The 14352-nt window shown below is 47.6% G+C and overlaps 1 protein-coding gene across 3 annotated transcripts in view; it reads right to left on the bottom strand.

Annotated features, from left to right (window-relative positions):
• LOC144122166 (uncharacterized) overlaps positions 1–14352 on the bottom strand; it is a 178501-nt gene that overhangs the window by 69218 nt on the left and 94931 nt on the right. The window lies entirely within an intron of this gene.

Genomic DNA, 14352 nt, shown 5'->3' with positions numbered 1-14352 from the left:
CCAATTGGATCGCGCACCCGGCGCGAGAAGGAGAATGAAATTGTTGCGTTTGTACTGTATGTGCGCGCGTGCCTTGGCACGAAGAACGAGCAGACGCAGAGCGCGCATATAAAACAAGGGCATTGACCGCTGTCTAGCAGCCCGAGCCGCTGTTCAAGGTTCAGACAAGCGTGTCCGCTTGACTCCCTGCAGAACACCATTCGCCCAACCACGGATCAACGAGGCAAAGTGCGCCAACCTGCGGGGCGTCTCGATCGTGTTCCTCTGGTCGTCGGACGGTCGCAGTGCCCGGTGAACAAACCGTGTTGTGTTTCTTAGCCTCTCTTCTGTATTAGTGCAGGTGCAAGCTTTTGTTGTAATGTAATCGCTCTTGAGTGTTACTCTCCAGGAGTTGCATTGTGTTGTCAATCACTTTGTATGTCCGCATACGAGGGATTGTGAACATCTCTCTATCGTCTCTAGGCTGTATAAAGTTTCTTTTGTCTGTGAACCTTTGGCTCCAACCCATTCTCTGGCTTGCGACCAGCGAACGCTAGGCACCAAACGACCACCCCCTTGTCAGTTGGTAGCTGATCTCCGGCTTAACTTGCCACGCTGAGTCGAGGGCATCACCTTCGTGACTGAGGCCGCTACCCCCGCCCGCTCTGGGGTGTCCAGGAGTTCACGCTTAAGTGCGCGAAAAGGTGACATATTCTGGCGTCCGCGACAGGCACTTGGTGCTTTGCAAGGGAAGAGAACGGAGAAAGAGCCGGAAGGAGTTTACGAAGAGGTCGTAAACAAGTGTTCAGCACCAGAGCGATATTGTGAGGTGCCGCGCTGAAGCGGCTAGAGAGGTTAACCGAAAGTAGGTATTCGTTGCCTTGAATGTAAAGATCGATATCCAAATATGAGCTTGAAGGAGCTTGTTGAGGTGGGCATCCAGATAGGGATGACCGAAGCCGAACTGCGGAAATGGGTGGACCAGGAGAGTGGGAGGGCTGAAAAAGAAAGAGAGAGGGCTCCAGAAGACAAATATAGCGCGCTAGAGAAGCCGCTGGGAAAGAAAGGCAGCACGCTAGAGAAGTCGTTGAGGAAGAGAGACAAAGGGAACGAGAAAAAAAGAGAATGGCAGAGTAGGGGCCAGAATATGCAGCGATGCTCACCTTGGAGCGAGAAAGAGATTTTGAAAGAGAGTATGCAATCCTTGCGAGGCGGCTTGCTGAAGGCCGGTGTTTGAATAACGTCAGGGAGCCAGTGGAGCTTTACCCCCGGAGAGGCAGGGAGGAAGGGTAACCAGTCTGATTCTTTGGCAACCACAGAAGAGGTTGTAACTTGCTCCACAGGTCAGAGTGTGGTTGTGCAAAAACTCGTTGCTACAAATGAGATAACAGAGATAAGACCAGGCCAGCATGTCGCGTTCTCAGGAAAGTCAAAGTGCAGCTGCCATCAAATCAGTAGGCACTGAGGAGAAGGCCAACCTGCCGCATCAATCAGAGAGGACCTTAAGGAAGTCATCTGAAGACGAGGAAGGCAGTTGACCTCCACCGAGAGGTCGGAGTGCTACACGCCTAAGAGTTGCAGTAGTGACAGTGAGTAAGAGAGGTCAAATGATAAAGAGCGCGAAAGCTCCGACGTCACTGTATCTGAGGAAAGCACACTCAGTGCAAATCCGGAAACTGTTCCCAGACAACCCTCGAGCAGCGAGGAGGCCTTTCTCTATGAAGAAAATTTTGACTGTGAGCAAAGCGAAGATGCAGCAAAAGAATGGAGCACCACTGTACTGAAACTAACGAGTCCAAGAAAGAATAAAGGAAGCTGAATTGAAAACGGAGAAGAATGAATCTCCAATGACTCCAGAGCCCTGCTGAGAGCACTGCGCGCGTGCAAGGGTGAGCACGAAGAAAAAAAGAAAATATCGGAAGGAAGAGGAAGTTCGCTCCACGAAAAACGACAAGGGACTAAACGAGTAGCTTCATCGTGAGAAACCATCTCGGATGATGCAAGGGATTCATTGTGGGTGGTAAAGCGCGAACTTGACGGCAAACAAAGGCAAGACAACACAGACAAGCGCAGACTTGCAACAAAATTTTTTATTGAGAATATCAAATATTTATACATGAAAATAACGTGACATGACAGGGCATCGAGCACTTCGAGAAGCAAAATCAAGAAGATACAGCTATCAACCCTCATCTGCCGTATGCAAAATCCAATCGAAAGCTTACCCTTCCCCCTCCCACCCAACCTGATTTCCCCAAGCAAAAAAAAGTCATGTATAATAAGGAACGTCTGGCAAAGCACTGTGTAGCGAACAACCAGCGGTACAGTCCTGGTACAGACCAGAGGCAGCGGTTAGTCCAGAGCACGCACGAGGGACGGAGCGTTCGGCGCTTGTCGTCTTCTTCTTCGTTAAGCGCCAACCTCTGAAGATTCCAAAGCCGAAGGCCTGTCTTACAACTCCCGCAGGGCGAAATGGCACCATCCTGGCGGCCTAGGGCGATGTGACGACAGTGGGTTCGTAGTATGGTTTGAGGCCGGTCGTGTGGACAATGGCGCAGCCTCGGCGACAATGATCAGGGGATGGCGTAATAGGTTCGATGAGGTAATTGACGGGGAAAGTCTGCTTAAGAATACGGTAGGGTTCCTGGTACTAGCTAATAAGTTTGGAGGAAAGGCCGGGACCCGAGGAGGGTATCCAGAGCCAGAGCAAAGAGCCAGGACGGTAAGCGGGATGAAGTGCAGGGGGATCACCGGTGCTTTTCTGCTGCTGCTGGGCGTGCGAAGTGAAGGACCGGGCAAGCTGTCGGCATTCTTCAGCATAAGTTGAGGCTTGTAAATTCGGATGCATCAGGGTGGTAAGGTAGAATGGTGTCCATTGTGCAAAAAAGCTCACGGCCGTACAGGTGAAAGTACGGAGAGAATCCGGTGGTGGCTTGAGCAGCGGAGTTCTAAGCGATGTGACAAAAGGGAGAACGCACCCAGTTACAGTGGTCGGAAGCAACATACATGGCCAGCATGCCGCCGAGGCTGCGGTTAAAACGCTCAACTATGCCATTTGTCTGCGGATGGTAGGCGGAGGTGGCGCGGTGAACGATGTTGCATTCCTGAAGGAGAGCTTGTAAAACTTCAGAGAGGAAGCCGGACCTCTATCACTGAGCAGCTCTTTGGGCGATGAATGATGCGATGGAGAATGAAGGATGCAATGTCGTGGGCTGTAGCAGATGTTAAAGGCGACGTTTCAGCGTAGCGTGTAAGGTGGTCGATGGCAACGATGATCCAGCGGTTGCCGGTTGATGTGCTGGGAAGAGGGCCGTAGAGGTCAATGCCAACACGCTCGAATGGCAGCGCTGGGCAAGGCAGTGGCTGCATAGGAGCGGCGGGTCGGCGAGGTGGATTTTTTCGGTGCTGGCATGCGGTGCAGGACTGAACAAACTGGCGAACATAATAGACCATCCCACGCCAGTAGTACCGCTGTCGTAGACGGATGAAGGTCTTCAAGAATCCGGAATGGGTACACTGGGAATCATCGTAGTAGGAAGAGTAAATTAATGAGCGCAGATGGGACGGAATAACAAGAAGCCACTTGCGATTATCCGGAAGGCAGTTGAGGAGGTAAAAAAGCTCGTCTCTGATGGCGAAATGGTGGAACTAAAGGCGGGGAGCACGGGAAGGAGGTCGAGATGATTGGCCAGATAAGAGATCTAAGAGGCAAGCGAGCCATTGGTCTTTGCGTTGCTCGGAAGCCATATCAGCGGACTCAAACGTCAAAGAAGGCAGGGCGGCACAGGGGAACGTGAGAGGGCATCAGCATCGGCATGGTTACGGCCGGAGCGATAGGCAACGCGAATGTCTTACTCTTGGAGTCGCCGAGCCCAGCGCGCCAGTCGACCAGAGGGATCTTTCAAAAAGGGCAACCAGCAGAGGGCGTGGTGATTGGTGGCAACGTCTAAAGGGTGCCCGTACAAATAGGGACGAAATTTGACGATCGCCCAAAGGGTGGCTTAACACTCCACCTCGGTGACAGAATAGTTGGGTTCAGCTTTTGTGAGTGTCCGGCTAGCGTAATCGACAACGTATTCGGCAAAGTCTTGCTTGCGCTGAGCAAGTGCTGCACTGAGGCGACGCCGCTGGCATCGGTGTGGAGGGTCGAAAAGAACGAGGGTCGAAATGACGCAGATTTGGCGCAGTGGTCAGGAGGCGACGGAGTGTCGTAAACGCTTCATCACAGGCTGGCGACCAGGCCGAAAGGTCTTGGCCGGAAAGGAGCTTGGTCAGGGGTCGATGATGGTGGCGAAATTGCGGACAAAGCGGTGGAAGTAGGAGCAGAGGCTGACGAAGCTGCGGAAGTGTTTTACAGAAGTGTGCTTCGGAAATTCTGCCACAGCTCGCAACTTGGCCAGGTCCTGGAGAACGCCATCCTTCGACACGACATGTCCGAGAATGGTGAGCAGCCGAGCTCCGAAGCGGCACTTTTTTAAATTGAGTTAGAAGTGAGCGTTGACCAGGCAGCGAATAACAGTCTCAAGGCGTTGGAGGTGAGACGAAAAGTCCGGGGAAAAGATCACAACGTCGTCTAGGTAACAAGGGCACGTGTGCTACTTGAGCCCTCGGAGGAGGTTGTCCATCATGAGCTCGAATGTGGCGGGTGCATTGCAGAGGCCTAAGGGCATGACATTCAATTCACAGAGCCCGTCGGATGTGACGAATGCAGTTTTTGGGCGATCGGCCTCTGCCATCGGCACCTGCCAGTAACCGGAGCGCAAGTCCAATGAAGAAAAGAACTCAGCGCCTTGCAGGCTGTCGAGGGCGTCGTCGATACGGGGGAGAGGGTAAACGTCCTTGCGTCTAATGTGGTTCAGACGACGGTAGTTGGCGCAGAACCGGATGGAACCGTCTTTTTTCTTGATCAGGACCACCGGCGATGCCCACGGACTGTGCGACGGCTTTATCATGTGACGCTTGAGCATGTTGGTCATCTGCTCGTCAATGATGAGGCGCCCAGCGACTCACACGCTGTACGGACGTTTGCGCAAAAGGGCATGGGTGCATGTGTCAATGCAGTGGGTAACGGTGGTAGTACGGCCCAAGGAAGGTTGCTGGTAGTCAAACGAAGCTTGCAAACGATGCAGAACGGCGACAAGCTGGTCCCGTTGGGAAGAGGAATCCGGAGGTGGTGCATTTGGCGCAGGCGAGGCCGGCGGGGGAAGGTCGTACGTCGGCTCAAGCCTATAATCGTAGAAACGCTGGTCACGACTGCGACATAAACAAGACACGTGGGCAGCGACGCCACAGGCGTAGCAAATAGGGCGGTTGTCTTGAGTGCGCCAGGGGTCGTGTGGCTGCGGCTGTGATCGGGGACGGGCAACCGGACGATAAGGAGGGGTCGCGGGTCGCTGGGGTTCTAACAGGCGGTTAGCGGTCTGTAGACAGGGGCCGAAGGTGAGGACGGCGAGCGCACCACGGCATCGGCGTACGTCAGAGGAGCCGCGATCAGGGGTGGCTGAGGAGGAGGTGGCAGGACTTTAGCGACCTGCTCCTCGATTACACGCTGTAGGTTGGGAGTGAGCGACGGCGCTGGCGGAGGCGGGCAGGTAAACAAGCACAGCTGGCGTGCGACTTCCTCACGTACAAACTGCTGGATGCGCTGGAGGAGCGGCTGTTGGACCAGAGCACCGTCCCCTTGGAGACCCAAGCTGGAAAGTGTGGCCTCTTGAAAACCTGCACGCCGGGTAGAAATGCGCTGTTTGCGCAGCTCATCAAAGCTTTGCAGTAGCCGATGACACCGGAAACAGTCTGGGGATCCTTGGGGACTCGCCGCGGTGGCTCAGTGGTTAGGGCGCTCGACTACTGATCCGGAGTTCCCGGTTTCGAACCCGACCGCGGCGGCTGCGTTTTTATGGGGGAAAAACGCTAAGGCGCCCGTGTGCTGTGCGATGTCAGTGCACGTTAAAGATCCCCAGGTGGTCGAAATTATTCCGGAGCCCTCCACTACGGCACCTCTCACTTCCTTTCTTCTTTCACTCCCTCTCTTATCCTTTCCCTTACGGCGCGGTTCAGGTGTCCAACGATATATGAGACAGATACTGCGCCATTTCCTTTCCCCAAAAAACCAATTATTATTATCCTTGGGAATCATGCTCAATGCCTTTCATAATATGTCTGATGTTGACGACCTCGCTCATAGAAGGGTTGATGCGCTTGCAGATGTCGACTACATCTTCTATATAACTTGTGAAGTTTTCAGCAGTTTGCTGGGCGCGACTTCGCAAGCGTTGCTCGGCGCGAATTTTACACACTGCGGGACGGCCAAGGACTTCTGTCAGGCTGGTTTTGAGAGCGGCCCAGCTGGAGATGCCAGCCGCGTGGTTTCGAAACCAGAGATTGGCTACGCTAAAAAAAATATAACTTTTGTCAGCTTGACGCTGTCGTCCCACTTATTGCATTCACTTACGCGCCCATAGAAGGCCAGCCAATCCTCCACATCCGTGTCATCTGTGCCGCTGAAGATGGCCGGAACAGAAGACAGCCGACGGCAGCGGTGATGCAGTTTTGGTTATGGTCTCAGGCATTGCAGAGGTGGTAGGCAACGCGCGGTTGCGAAGCTCCAGGGCGAGGGGATCGTTGGCACCTCCACCACTTGTAATAAGAAACGTCTGACAAAGCACTGCGTCGCGAATAACCAGCGGTACAGTCCTGGTACAGACCACAGGCAGCGGTCAGTCCAGAGCACACACTAGGGACGGAGCGTTCGGCGCTTGTAGTCTTTTTCGTTAAGCGCCAGCCTCTGAAGATTCCGGGGCCGAAGGCCAGCCTTACACATGAATTATCTAGAAATGAGACCTCTTTATCAACCAACAACAAGGAAGGCTGGCTGGCACATTGTGACTGCTTTTTTTGTGACCAAATAAGCTTCCATTATTTCCCCGGTCGTCTTATACCGGAGGCCAAACAAAATCTTCGTTTTTGTAACCAATGGGTGGCACTTTTTCTTTTACTCTTCTTATTTTTCGCAATCGCGGCAGTGACCGTTCAGGTGAGATTATCAGGAATCTGAGAATGAATTGAGGTGTTCAAGCAAGCAGAGGTTTATGCATCGACTGGTTGGACCAATGTAGACCTTATTGCATGATTGTGGAAGTTTTATTTATTTATTTGTGCATACTGCAGCCCCTACAGGGGCTTATAAGGATTCCACGCAGGAATGGACAGATACATTCAATAAAGATATGGTAGTAAAATTAAAACGTCAAAGTTGATACATAGGGAACAATACACATATTGGGAGCATGGGTACAGCAAATAAGGAGATTACGAATCAATTATCGCCTGTATAAATCCGTCTGTTGGGAGGAAACGCACTGGACAGGGCAATATATTCCAGTGTTCAATGGTGCGCGGAAAGAAGCTTTATCTAAACACATTAGTGCGAGCAGAGTAAGGTGGAAAATTAAGATTATAACTTCTTTTTGACGATGGTCGGGCACTTGTGATGTACCTGTCGCTGGAGTGCCGGTAATGCGAATGAACGACACAGTGCAAAAATTTTAACGATTCTAGTTGCCTGAGAATGGCGAGGGTAGTTATTTGTAATGATCTGAGGGCAGAAGAGGGTGAAAAATCACTGCGAAATTTATTACATATGAAGTTAACAGATTTCCTTTGGATGGCCTTAATTTTCTTAATGCCTGTTATCTTATAAGGATTCCACACAAAACAAGGATAGTCAAGAATTAGTCGGATTAGGGATTTATAGATTAGTAACCTGGCTTCCTTCGGAGCCTGAGCTAATGTTCGTCTAAGATATCCATTTTTTTTTTTTGGGGGGGGGGGCTCTATTACAAATGAAGTAGATATGCTTGGACCATGATAAGTTGGAGGTAAAAATTATTCCTACGTACTTGTACTCTGACAACATTTGAAGGGGTATATCATGAAAAGAGTAATAAAAAATCGGTGAAGAGGAACTATTACTGAATGCCATGACAACAGTTTTACGAAAGTTAATATTCATCTGCCAACTTTAACACCACCTACAGAAGCTAGAAAATGATTCATTAATGCGAGAATGATCATCTTAAGAGTCAATGATGTCAGATAAAACGCAATCACCAGCGCACATGCGAATGTTCGAGGCGATGTTACAAGGCAGGTCATTTAAATACAGTAGAAACATTAAAGGTCCTAAGCCTCTCTATCGTATCGAGCTTTGCGGCACACCAGATGTTACGGGGCTGACGAAAGACTGCGCTGAACTGTAGTTGACAATCTGTAAGCGCTGAGAGAGGAAATTAGAGATCCAGGTTAATAAGGTTGAACTCTTCAATATAAGATTTAATTTCAACATTAGGCTGGAATGAATGACAGTGTCAACAGCTTTTGGAAAATGAATGAAAACTGCTTCAATTTGGCAACCAGGGTCTAAATTATGAGCAATGTCGTGCCCTAATTTCGATAATTGGGTAGATGTGCTAAAACCTCGTCTTAAGACATGCTGAACATTAGATAAAATGCTATTCGATTCGAGAAATTGTGCGATGTCTATATTGATGATATGCTCAAGCATTTTACACGATGACGACGTAAGCGAGATAGGCCTGCAGTTTTCAAGATGTTGCTTAATGCCTGATTGAAAGAGCGACAGAACATCTGCCAATTTCCAGGACTTAGGTACAATACCAGAACTAAGAGATTTATTAAACATAATGTGTAGATAATGAGATGTCCATAATGAATATCTAACCAGGAAAGCATTGGGGATTCCATCAGGCCTGCTTGATTTCTTGACATCTAAATTCAGTATCATATTGAGAACACCCTCCAAGGAAACTGTCACATCATCAATTGTGATCATTCTGCGCAGAGGAATGATGGATTGTTTATTTGTCACATTAAAAAACAGACTGAAGAAATGAGCTAAAAGCATCTGAAATGGTCTTGTGATTCTGAAATAATTGGTCGTCAACATTTTTTTATTTATTTATTTGCATACCTACAGCGCCCTTGCGGGCATTAGTGTAGAGGGAAAAGAAAAAAATATGAGTGCACAGATGATATATAATACAAATTCAGCTTCAAATTTAAAGGCAGGAAACAAGCAGTGAAAAATAAAACGATACGTTTACACGTAGTTGCCTTGATATTTGCGTCACTTAATCACACAGTATCATGGTAACTGGAAAAACAGGCATGAGAAGTTAAAAAAGCAATGCTAAAACATATTAAAAAAGAATATTTTTCAGATCCTGGATAAAAGACGAAGGAGTCCCGGAAGCAATTTCTCCAGGCAAACCATTCCACTCATGTATTGTCTTAGGGAAGAAGCTGTTCTTAAATAAGTTTATCCGGCAAGCATATTCACGCACTCTTCGGAAATGGTCCGTTCGTGCAGATACATATGTTGTTTTCTTTTGGATACCTGCCTTTGTCGATGCCTGTTCTAGAGTAAAAGATATTATAGAATAGCGACAAGCGCAGGTATTTTCGTCTGGTTTCAAGCAGCGGCCACCCCAGGTTTTTGGAAATATCGCGAGATCTTTTTGAAAAGTAGTAATTACCTGACACAAAGCGAGCAGCACGTGCCTGCACGCGTTCAAGTTTTCCAATGTTGCACTGGGTTGACGGATCCCAAGTACAGCAAGCCTACTCAAGAATGGGACGTACATTTGACAGAAACAATGTTTCCTTTAGCTTAGTTGGTGCCTGATTAAAGTTTCGTTTGAGGAAATTTAACATTCGACTAGCCTTCAGAGTTATGTTATGTATATGAGCATTCCATGACAAATTGGCAGAGAATACAACCCCCAAATATTTGTATTCGCTTGCAACCGACAGGAAAGTTCCATTCATGAGATAATTGGTAAGCATTGGTTGTTTTTTTTAGTTGTAAACCTTACGAGATTGCATTTGGATAAATTATGGGATATCTTCCAGGACTGGCACCACAAGAAAACGGAGTCCAGGTCATTCTGTAAATGCTGACAGTCTGCAGCACTGCTGATTTCGCGGTCCATACAGCAATCATCCGCGTACAATCGAACACGACTGGTGGTACGGTCAGTAAGGTCATCGATATAAATCAAGAAAAGTAGAGGGCCCAAAACTGACCCCTGTGGGACACCAGATAACACAGACACACTCGATGAGCACTCACCGTCTAGAACCACGCACTGTTTTCTTTCAGATAGGTATGCTTGAATCCATGCTAAGAGATTGGCCGCTATATAGAGAAGGGATATTTTGTGTAACAGGAGTACATGGCAAACGGAATCAAATGCCTTCCCAAAATATAAAAATAAACAGTCCACCTGCGTACCTAAGTTAATTGAGGCTGCAATATCAAGAGTAAATTCAATCAATTTCGTATCACAAGAAAATCCAGCCCTAAAACCATGCTGCGTTGGTGAAAAGAAGTTATTACTCTGCAGGTGATTGATTAGGTTAGTCTAAATGACGTGCTCTAGTGTTTTACACACTACGCTTGTTAAGGAAATTGGTCTGTAGTTGCATGTTACGTTCGTGTCACCGCTCTTATGGATCGGAATTATGCTTGCATTTTTCCAGTCAGGGGGTAAAACTTCTTGCTCAAGAGAGGTTTCAAAGAGTAGTACTAAACACGGAGCAGTAGCTAACGCGTACTTCTTGAGGAGAAAGTTTGATATGCCATCTGGACCAGGGGCAGAAAAGTACATTAATCTTCTGCAGTAAAGGCACGATACCACATTCGGAAGATGATACCTCATTCATTTTTGTTCAGCTGGAAACGCATTGCGAAGCGGCGACTGCGGTGGCGGGTTGTGAGAAAGCAGATTGAAAAATGCATTAAAACTTTCAGCTTTTGCTTTTTTATCGGCAGTGTAGTTTGTACCGTCAATAACATCTGGAATAGCCTGCCTGGTATTTTTCTTCTTTTTGACGTATTTCCACAATTCCTTTGGGTTGGACTTAAGTTTATCGCCTAGATTGGAAAGGTATAAATGAATTCGATGGCACATCCTTAGGAATGATCGTGGACCAAATTTTTTTTGGGTTGCTGATCAGTAAATGTTGCAGTTGAACACGAAAATAAAAAATCTTTTTCAGAAGCTATCAAAACACGGAGCTTCTTTCGCTTTGTTAAACTGGGCAATGCTTTAAGTTTTATAACATGATCTCGATGATAGTAACCTTTTTATTCGACGTGACAGATGCAATATATCCCTGTTAATCCAGGGATCGTTAAAATTTTCTTCTTAGTTTTAACAGGGACAAAACGATTAATGCAGGTTTTTATAGCGCTCTCAAAGAAAGCAAGTAAAGTGTCAACGTCACTTGTTTTACTAAGGGCTGAAAATTCATCGAAACGATCACCAAGACAGTCAGTTACAGAAACATAATCGGCACGATTGAAATCTGGAAAGGACGTGAAGACATATCGCGGCTTATGATTACGGCAAGTAATCGAAACTAGGACTGCTTTATAATCCGAGGTACCGCCTATTATTTCACATTTGTAACCTTACGCTGCGAGATCAGAACTTAGGAAAATAATGTCCAGCAATGCGTCATTTCGAGTTGTACTATCGACAATTTGTGAAAGACCGAAAATTGTAGAAATATTCAAAAGCTCACTACAAATGGAAATGTCCTTACCAGTAGCACCTAGGGATGACCAATGAATCAGGAGCATCAAAATCGCCCTTACACACGCGGCTGGATGCAGCTAAGTTGTTTTCAGACATGAACTGATACAGATCAAGCAAGTTGTTGATAGGAGAGGCAGGCGGGCGATAGAATTTCCAAATAACGATGGAGGAATTTAGGAAAATGATTCTGCACCAAGCGGATTCCGCATCCGGGGGACTAGGCAAAAGACTAACCTTAAGGTCTGATCGGACAAGCAGAGCAACGCCCCTTCCTCTGCCTGTTTGCCTATCTGCCCCAAATTCAGTATAACCAGGTGAAGTGAAGTCACAGCCGCAGACGCCATCAGGCAGCCAAGTTTCAGTCATGGAAACAATATGAATTGAATATACAGAAATGAGCAAGAGTAGACTGACAGATTTATTGATGACGCTTCGTGCATTAACATTCAAGAGGGTCAGACTTTCCGCTGAATTACAAGTAAGTCAATCAGAAGGTCTAGTGGGCAGGAAAGACTGCGATGAAGTTGGCAGACCAGCTTTTGGCAAAGACGATGGAGACACAGCTTGCACGCAAGGATTATCTAGATTATCTGGGGTACAAGAAAGCTTAACCAAGGAATCTGAAGCGTGATCTCAACGTACCGAATGTTATAAATAAACAAATGGTCTAATGCAGCCGCACCCGAGAACCGTTACTGCGAAAAGAAGCCGAAGCGTCCTAAAGTTTTTGTTGAGGCGTTCCACAGTTCATAAACTACTGAACAGGCACAGTCCACCAACCTTCACCTGTGTGAAATCTTGCATTTAAACGGACTAACTTGTATCACCTTTTCATTGCGGTTCCTAATGACACCGCAGAGCCCACTCAACTTAATTGGCGCCGAAAAAGTGTCGTCAACGTTAAACCTTCCCGCCACATCTTTCAGGCTTAGTGCTACTTCGTTTATTTATAGGATAACCGCCATTCTCTTACGTGCGTTGTCCCTTTTTGAATTCACGAATTCCCCCCTACCATCTGCAATAACTTTCCGGAAGTTGTTGCGGTAACTGAATCCGGAAAAGTTGTAGTTTTTAGCCTGCCAGCGTGTAACTGTACACTATCTTGGATACAATGGTGACATGAGCAATCGGTAGTGATTGAGCGCGCTCATCGATTAGGAACAACGCACGATATTCAAAGAACTCATCATGAACGGCTACACAAAAGACTTTATTCAAAAAACCATTCGACGTCAAAAACACAACATTCGTCAAGAAATCAACGCACAAAGACCAACGCCACCACCAAAATACCTCACTTTACCTTATGTCGGAGGTGTCAGCGAAACCATAGCCTGAATCCTGAAAAAATCGGGTCTCCAGGCTGCGCACAAGCCCACAAACACTGTTGTGCTTTGCTTACCTGTTCCCAAAGACCGGCCGCCGAGAGAAAGAGCCCAAGGCATTGTCTACCAAATTCCATGCGCCGACTGCGACGCAAGCTACATCGGCGAAACCAAAAATTTCAAAGAATTCGGCAACATACGAACGACGTCCGCAAATTCGCAAGAGAGCGCAATCCAGTAGCCGAACATTCCGAGGACTTCGACCATAGAATCAACTTTGAAGAAACTCGCATCCTCGGAACCGAAACAAATTACCACAAGAGGCTCCTTCTGGAATCCTGGCATATCCAAACCACACCGAACAATGTCAACAGCACAAAAGGAAACCTGCCCCCAGTATATGCCCAGAGACTTCGCTCTTCAACGCAACGAAAAAAAGTCGCCATTCAGCACCTCCCTGCAGTGCGCCAGCGTGACTAACAGCCTAAACGCCCCTCCCCCTCCCCCGCACCTTTCGCGACACAGCTGTCGTTCTTTTCACCACCCACCCCCTCCCCTCCATACTTAAAAGACGCTAGCTACTGCCCTCAGTCACCCCTGATGAAGGAGCCGAGTCGGCTTCGAAACGTTGGGTTAAAGTTAAAATTTTGGTTGTAGATGTGCAGTTTATTATGTCTTCAAACCCAACCAGACAGGTAAATCTGTCAAAATGTTTAGTTTTCATGATGGAGGAGTATTTATTTTAGTATATAGCTCTATATCATCCAGTCAAGTTAATTTTGATGATGGCCGCCACGGTGACTCAGTGGTTATGGCGCTCGGCTGCTGACCCGAAAGACGCGCGTTCGATCCCGACCGCGCCAGTCGAATTTCGATGGAGGCGAAATTCTAGTGGTCCCTGTACTGTGCGATGTGAGTGCACGTTAAAGAACCCCAGGTGGTCGAAATTTCCGGAGGCCTGCACTACGTCGTCTCTCATAGCCTGTGTCGCCTTGGGACGATAAACCTCCATAAGCCATATTGTTGATTTTGGTCTATGTGAGGTTGTCTTTTGTCAGTTGATGCCTCCGAAGAGGAAAGTTTTGACAGCGTGTAGTTTTCATCATCCACCAGATATTTCAGTGGAAGTGTTGTCCCAGTTTTCAAGCCTGTTGGAATTATTACAAACAAACTGGTGAAGGCCGGCGACTAGGGCTTGTTGGATCATCACAGAAGAGAAAAAATTGCAGCGCAAAAAAAAAAAAAAACGCATGGACGACAGATGAACAACCGCGACTCGATCGTCTGCGCCTGCGCAAGCTGCTTCCGGCACACAAGCGCTCACACTTCCAGTTGAAAACGGTTTTATTTGCACGTGCCATAAATGTCGTCGAAGGAAGGAAAGATAAAACACCAAGTGATCGAGCAGGATGGAAAGCAAAAAGGAA

Source organism: Amblyomma americanum, chromosome 2 (assembly GCF_052857255.1).
Source record: "Amblyomma americanum isolate KBUSLIRL-KWMA chromosome 2, ASM5285725v1, whole genome shotgun sequence".
NCBI lineage: Eukaryota > Metazoa > Arthropoda > Arachnida > Ixodida > Ixodidae > Amblyomma > Amblyomma americanum.
Note: the sequence above shows the minus strand (reverse complement) of the source record. Positions and strands in the feature narration are given on the sequence as shown.